The sequence below is a fragment of the Tarenaya hassleriana genome, unplaced genomic scaffold, assembly GCF_000463585.1.
Source record: "Tarenaya hassleriana unplaced genomic scaffold, ASM46358v1 Cleome79, whole genome shotgun sequence".
Classification (NCBI taxonomy): Eukaryota; Viridiplantae; Streptophyta; class Magnoliopsida; order Brassicales; family Cleomaceae; genus Tarenaya; species Tarenaya hassleriana.
Genome location: NW_010970398.1, coordinates 138,130 through 146,488, shown reverse-complemented (window position 1 = coordinate 146,488; position 8,359 = coordinate 138,130).

The window sequence follows — 8,359 nt, the reverse complement described above, 5'->3', positions numbered from 1 at the left end:
AACTGTCGACCTCGAGATTTTGCCTTATGACACTCGATACACTTAGCACAAAACCTCTGAACGTCCCTCCTGAGTTGCCAATAGAAATGCTCTTGTACGATGGCCAATATCTTATCTACTCCGAAATGGCCAGCAAGTGCACCGCCATGAGCCTCGCGGAGTATGACATCTCGCATCGACCATTGTGGGATGCATAGACGTTTTTCTCGAAAGAGGTATCCATCTTGTAGAAAAAATGGACCATAAGCACCACGACTACACTCCTTAATGATGGCTTCGAAGTCCGGATCAGTCATGTATTGTTCCTTAAGGAGTTCAAATCCAAGCATCTTGGCTTCCATAAATGAAATCAATGCATAGCGTTGAGACAATGCGTCGGCTACGACGTTGTCCTTCCCTTTCTTGTACTTAATGATGTAGGAAAATGTCTCGATGAATTCAAGCCATTTAGCATGTCTCCGCTTAAGTGAAGTCTGTCCCTTGAGGTGTTTAAGGGTCTCATGATCCGAGTGAACGACAAATTCTTTGGCCAACAAGTAGTGCTGCCAAGTCTCTAATGCACGTACTAGCGCGTATAGCTCCTTGTCGTATGTCGGATAATTGAGAACAGCCCCACTAAGTTTCTCGCTAAAATAAGCGATGGGCCTCTTTTCTTGCATAAGGACAGCTCCTATGCCAATCCTAGAGGCATCGCACTCGATTTCAAAAGTTTTGTCGAAATTCGGAAGAACTAAGACGGGTGCTCAGGTAAGGCTGTCCTTAAGTGCCTCAAATGCGCTCGCTTGATTTTCTCCCCACTCAAAGACCACATCTTTCTTAGTGATAGCGGTGAGAGGAGCGGCTAGACTACTGAAGTCCCGACAAATCGGCGATAAAAGCTTGCTAACCCGAGAAAACTCCTCACGTGTCCAACTATGGTAGGAGTCGACCATTCCTTAATGGCTTTAACATTTTCCTCGTCAACTCGCAAACCTTTAGAGCTGACCATGAAGCCAAGAAATACCAACTCATCGGTGCAAAATGAACACTTCTTCAGGTTCGCATAAAGACTTTCTTTCCTCAAAGTGGTCAAGACTTGCTCTAGGTGCGAATAATGGTCCTCAGTGGTCCGACTATACACGAAGATATCGTCAAAGTAAACCACGACAAACTTCCCTATGAAAGTTCTCAAAACCTAGTTCATGAGGCGCATGAATGTACTCGGGGCATCGGTCAACCCGAAAGGCATAACCAACCACTCGTAAAGCCCCTGCTTGGTCTTGAAGGCGGTTTTCCACTCGTCACCTTCTTTCATTCTTACTTGATGGTAGCCACTGTTAAGATCAATCTTTGAAAAGATCGTGCCTCCGCTCAACTCATCAAGCATATCGTCGAGTCTAGGGATGGGATGCCGGTATTTAACGGTAATGTTGTTGATCGCTCGGCAATCCACACACATATGCCAAGTTCCATCTTTCTTTGGTACTAATAGTACCGGAACTGCGCATGGACTAAGACTCTCGCGAATGTAACCCTTACTCATAAGCTCTTGAACTTGCTTCTCGAGTTCTTTGGTCTCTTCTGGGTTCATTCGGTAAGCTGGTCGGTTGGGTAAAGGGGCACCGGGTACTAGGTCTATTTGGTGCTCAATCCCTCGGATGGGTGGTAACCCTGTCGAAATTTCGTTCGGAAACACATCCCGGAATGCTCAAGTAGCCGACTCATGGTGGGGTTATCGGTAGGTACTTCTGTCCTCAGGTTCATTACGTCCTTAAAAACCATGAGAAGTACCGATTGTTCCTGACGAACAGCCCGGTCGACTTGACTAGCTTTAATGTAGAAGTTCTTCGTCTTTGATTCAGTGTCCTTAGCTAGTTTTAGATGCATCTCATGCACTTGAGATGGACTAAGGGGTGCGAGTACAATCTTTCTCTTGTTATAAACGAAAGAGTACTAGTTTGCTCGACCGTCATGGCTGACCTCTCGAACTGCCATGGTCTACCGAGTAGCATGTGTCCCGCTTGCATTGGAACAACATCGCATAAAACCTCGTCTTGGTACCGCCCAATACTAAATGGCACCTTGACGCGCTCGGCGACCATGTATGCACTTGCGACATTCATGCATGACCCGCTATCTATGATCAGTCCGCAGACTTTCCCTTGGACGGTACAACAAGTATGGAAAATGGTCTCTCGCTGAGCAGTCTCGTCCGGAGTGATTAGAGTGCTCAGAACTCGTCTTGTAACCAAGAGTTCGCCGCTATCGGGATACTCGATCTCCTCGTCGGGTTCACCCATTTCTTCCTCATCCATGGACTCATACATTAGTATCATTACACGAGAGTGATGGGATTCCTGGGATCTCTAGAGCGAATCCTATTCCTTAGAGATCGATTCTAGGGTTTGCGCAGCGGATATAAAACAAAATTTTGAATGAAACCCTAGAACCATGTTTCTATGAATCGTAGAAACGTTAGAACGCTTACCTCAATCGATCTGGGGCATGTATCAATTGAAGAACTCGTCTGATCATGAAAGGGAGGAAGAATACCTCACCCTCTATACGTATCCACACCTCGGGATGGATTCTAACGGTTGGAACTTGTCTGCAAGGACCCGAGTCACCTATTCGGTTTCGCGCTTCGAGAAAACGAGACTTGGAACTCTTAGAACACTTTGGATCTCACCAAAAGCTCTTAAAATTCTGTACCAGACGGCTCAAAAAGTCTCTCGTTTAATTAGGGTTTTAATCTCCTTCTTATAAGGTGATTTAACCCTAATTCGGTCTAATTTTCGAAAACCCGAAAGCGGGAACGGACGGTCCAGGAATGCACGTGGACCGTCCGTTCCAGCAAGTCAGAACGGACGGTCTGCTTTGGTGGACCGTCCGTTCCAGACCTTCTGGAATGGAAGACCACATAAAGCCAGAACGGACGGTCTGCCTTCTGCGGACCGTCGGGTCTGGACCTGGCAGACTGTCGATTCTGGCCCTTTCGGTCCGTCCGTTCCAGCACCTTCCGTCTCGATTTTTCCGTCGTTTTCTCGTGCGTTCTGTCCTTCCCTGCGTGTGCGACCCTGTAGGCTCATTCGATATAGCAGTATGATCCGAAATCTCTATTTTGGATATACAAGTTATAGGCGGTCTCTAGAAAGACACTATGACTACCTATCTCGAATAGAGTTTGTTCGTGATCCTACGAACGCCAGTGATGATTCCGGTTGATGATCCTTTTGCATCGCGATATCATATGTCGAACATAAGGCATGGATAAGCCACCTTATCTGATTCGACTGCTTTCTCGTTCACTGAGTTTGACTGTCTGAAATAGACGATGCTCGTCTATAGTGCGGCCACACATTTCTACAATCTCACTCACACGAGGGACCCAGCGATATCTCTCTCTTTTACGAGAGGTACCAATCCCGTCTTGACTATCTATAATCCAACACATGATTCGTTTTGTACCTGATACACGCCTTTATAGTCCTCCTGTTACGCAGGACGTTTGACGTATTCAAAGCACGCAACTCCTCATGTTGGATTCCGTAGATATCTCAGGTCTAAGGATCCAATCATGGAACTGCCATATGAGATTCAAGTCATGACGCTAGTCCATGTGACAATCTCATGCGGGTCAATCCAGTCGTTCTGCAACGAATACCTATGATTGTGATCGTATCCAATACCTATGATCATCTATATGATCATCTATCACACATCATACTAGTCTTAGTATATCATTATTCCCACAATGATACACGACTAGGGAGTTTAGTATTGTTCATAACAATACATGGATTTCATAACATATTAAAGCATGCACAATACGTAATGAATCAAACACTAATCCATAAAACCATAGGAAGTGTCAATACATCAAATTGTATCATAATAAAGCTCGCAAACAGTACATCATAGAGCATTAAACCAACAATCTTCCACTTGCTCTAATCATGGACTGCTAAACATCTAATGCTCATATCCCTAACATGACCCTCATGCTTCGACGAAGGGAAAGGCTTCGTCAATGGATCGGCAATGTTGTCATCTGTCGACACTCTGCAAATGTGCACGTCTCCTCTGTCTATGATCTCCCTGATAAGGTGAAATCGTCAGAGTATGTGTTTGGATCGTTGATGGGATCTGGGTTCTTTCGCTTGTGCGATCGCTCCATTGTTGTCACAATACAGAGCAATGGGGCTATCAGCACTAGGAATGACACCCAAGTCGCCAACAAACTTCCTGATCCAAACAGCTTCCTTCGCTGCATCCGACGCTGCAATATACTCAGCTTCTGTAGTAGAATCTGCAACGGTCGCTTGCTTGGAACTCTTTCAGCTAACAACGCCTCCGTTCAAGCAGAAAACATAGCCAGACTGCGATCTGTAGTCATCTGGGTCTGACTGGAAACTAGCATCGGTGTAATCCCTTACTGCGAGCTCGTCTTCCGACCCACCGTATACCAAGAACACATCCTTAGTCCTTCTCAAGTACTTCAGGATGTGCTTGACGGCGATCCAGTGTGTTACTGCGATTAGCAGAAACATTATTTCTATTTCTTGTCTGGATTTGGATGGTTTTCGATTTGTGACTGAGAACTCGAGTTTGATGATTTATCGAGACAGTATTTACTATGATAATGGTTATCTAGTTAATGGTTTATACGTCTTGAATGATCAGCCTCCGAACTCAACTTCGTCCATCTATAACGTGAGTACTAAACGGTTTAAGCCGAACAACTTAAACCCGACCTTCCTCTGGCATTGTCGTCTAGACCATATAAACGAGAAGCGCATTCTGAAGGTCTTCTGGATTCATTTGACATTGAGTCTCTTGAATCTTGCGAGTCTTGTTTGATGGGCAAGATGACAAAGCATCCTTTCAAGGGGAAAGGACAGAGAGCGACGGAGTTATTGGCTCTCATACATAGTGATGTATGCGGACCAATGAGTTGTCCAGCTAGAGGAGGTTATCTGTATTTCGTTACGTTCACTGATGATTTCAGTCGATACGGTTATGTCTATTTGATGAGACATAAGTCTGAAACACTTGAAATGTTTAAGGCTTTCAGAAACGATGTACAGAACCAGCTTGGCAAGACGATCAAGACACTTCGATCAGATTGTGGTGGCGAGTATATGAGCCAAGAGTTCTCTGACTATCTGGTTGATTGTGGTATTGTATCATAATTAACTCCTCCTGGAACGCCACAATGGAACGGCGTGTCTGAACGGAGGAACCGAACACTGTTAGACATGGTTCGATCGATGATGAGTCAGACAGATCTTCCGAAGTCCTTTTGGGGCTATGAGGAGTCCAACGAAGGCGGCTGAAACGACGCCATATGAGATATGGACGAGGAAGCGTCCCGCGTTGTCGTTTGTCAGAATTTGGGGATGCGACGCTTACATGAAGCGTCAGATGACTGATAAGTTATCCTCCAAATCTGATAAGTGTTTATTTGTAGGCTACCCTAAAGAAACTAAGGGTTACTACTTCTACATTCCGGCAGAGAACAAGGTGTTTATTGCCAGGAATGCGACTTTTATGGAGCGAGAGTTCGTCTCCAAAAGAGTCAGTGGAAGTAGGATCGAACTTGAGGAAGTTCGAGAGCAACAAGTAGATGTTGAGCCGAGTGAACAAGTTGAAGACGTTCAACCTGTTTCATTGCTGGTTGTGACTCAACCTTCGACTAGTGAACCTTGGAGATCAGGCAGGATTCGCCAAGAGCATGTGAGATACGAATTTCTTGTAACTGGGAATGAGGAGCTCATGTTATTAGAACATGATGAGTCTACCACATACCCAGAGGCCATGGCGAGTCCCGACTCCGAGAAATGGCGCGAGGCTATGTAGTCCGAGATGCAATCCATGTCAGACAACCAAGTATGGACTCTGGTTGATGCATCTGAAAGGATAAAATCCATCGGATGCAAGTGGATCTTCAAGAAGAAGACCGACATGGATGGCAACGTGCACATGTATAAGGCACGACTTGTGGCGAAGGGATTCCGTCAGATTTATGGTACTGATTATGATGAGACATTTTTGCCCGTAGTTATGATGAAGTCCATCAGGATCCTGCTTACCATAGCCGCATATTACGACTATGAGATATGGCAAATGGATGTCAAGACCGCGTTCCTTAACGGGAACTTGACCGAGGATGTGTACATGACACAACCCGAAGATTTTGTCGATCCAAGGAACCCGAGGATGGTGTGCAAGCTTCAGAGGTCCATTTATGGACTGAAGCAGACTTCGAGGAGCTAGAACCTTCCCTTTGATGAGACAATCAAAAGGTTTGGTTTCTTACAGAACGAAGACGAGCCATGTGTTTACAAGAAGTTAGTGGGAGCACAATTATATTTCTAGTGCTATACGTGGATGACATTCTCCTAATAGGAAATGACGTTTCTACCTTGCAAGACGTTAAGTCTTGGCTAGTAACGCAGTTTTCTATGAAGGACCTAGGAGAAGCGGCCTATATTTTAGGCATCAAGATCTATATAGATAGGTCGAGGCGGCTTCTAGGATTGAGTCAGAGTACTTACATCGATAAGGTCTTGAAACGGTTCAAGATGCAAGATTCCAAAAAAGGAACCTTACCGATGGGCAGTGGCACAGTTCTATGCAAGAGTCAGTGTCCTACGACACCTGATGAGCGAGAACGCATGGATCAGATTCCATATGCTTCGGCAATTGGATCCATCATATATGTCATGCTTTGTACTCGACCGGATGTATCCTATGCGTTGAGCATTACGAGTAGATACCAGTCAGATCCAAGTGAGTCACACTGGATCGCCGTCAAGCACATCCTGAAGTACTTGAGAAGGACTAAGGATGTATTATTGGTATACGGTGGGTCGGAAGACGAGCTCGCTGTAAGGGGTTACACCGATGCTAGTTTCGAGTTAGACCCGGATGACTACAGTTCGCAGTCTGGCTATGTTTTCTGCTTGAACGGAGGCGTTGTTAGCTGGAAGACTTCCAAGCAGGCGACCGTTGCAGATTCTACTACAGAAGCTGAGGATATTGTAGCGTCGGACGTAGCGAAGGAAGCTGTTTGGATCAGGAAGTTTGTTGGCGACTTGGGTGTCATTCCTAGTGCTGATAGCCCCATTGCTCTGTATTGTCACAACAATGAAGCGATCGCACAAGCGAAAGAACCCAGATCCCATCAACGATCCAAACACATACTCAGACAATTTCACTTTATCAGGGAGATCATAGACAGAGGAGACGTGCACATTTTGCAGAGTGTCGACAGATGACAACATTGCCGATCCGTCGACGAAGCCTCTTCCTTCGTCAAAGCATGAGGGTCATGTTAGGGATATGAGCATTAGATGTTTAGCAGTCCATGATTAGAGCAAGTGGGAGATTGTTGGTTTAATGCTCTATGATGTACTGTTTGCGAGCTTTATTATGATGCATTTGATGTATTGACACTTCCTATGGTTTTATGTATTAGTGTTTGATTCATTATGTATTGTGCATGCTTTAATATGTTATGAAATCCATGTATTGTTATGGACAATACTAAACTCTCTAGTCATGTATCATTGTGGGAATAATGATATACTAAGACTAGTATGATGTGTGATTGATGATCATATAGATGATCATAGGTATTGGATATGATCACAATCATAGGTATTCGTTGGAGAACGGAATACTGGATTGACCCACATGAGATTGTCACATGGACTAGCATCATGACTTGAATCTCATATGGCGGTTCCATGATTGGATCCTTAAACCTGAGATATCTACGGAATCCAACATGAGGAGTTGCATGCTTTGAATATGTCAAACGTCCTTCATAACAGGAGGACTATAAAGGCGTGTATCAGGTACAAAACGAATCATGTGCTCGATTGTAGATAATCAAGACGGGATTTGTACCTCTCGTAAAAGAGAGAGTTGTCGCTGGGCCCCTCGTGTGAGTGAGACTGTAGAAATGTGTGGCCGCACTATAGACGAGCGTCGTATATTTCAGACAGTCGAACTCAGTGAACGAGAAAGCACTCGAATCAGATAAGGTGGCTTGTCCATGCCTTATGTTCGACATATGATATCGCGATGCAAAAGGATCATCAACCGGAATCATCACTGGCGTTTGTAGGATCACGAACAAACTCTATGCGAGATAGGTAGTCATAGTGTCTTGCTAGAGACCGCCTATGACTTGTATATCCGAAATAGATATTTCGGGTAATACTGCTACATCGAATGAGCCTACAGGGTCACACACGCAGGGAAGGACAGAACGCACGAGAAAACGATGGAAAAACCGAGAGGGGAGGGGCTAGAACGGACGGACCGAAAGGGCCAGACCCGACGGTCCGCTAGGTCCAGACCCGACGGGCCC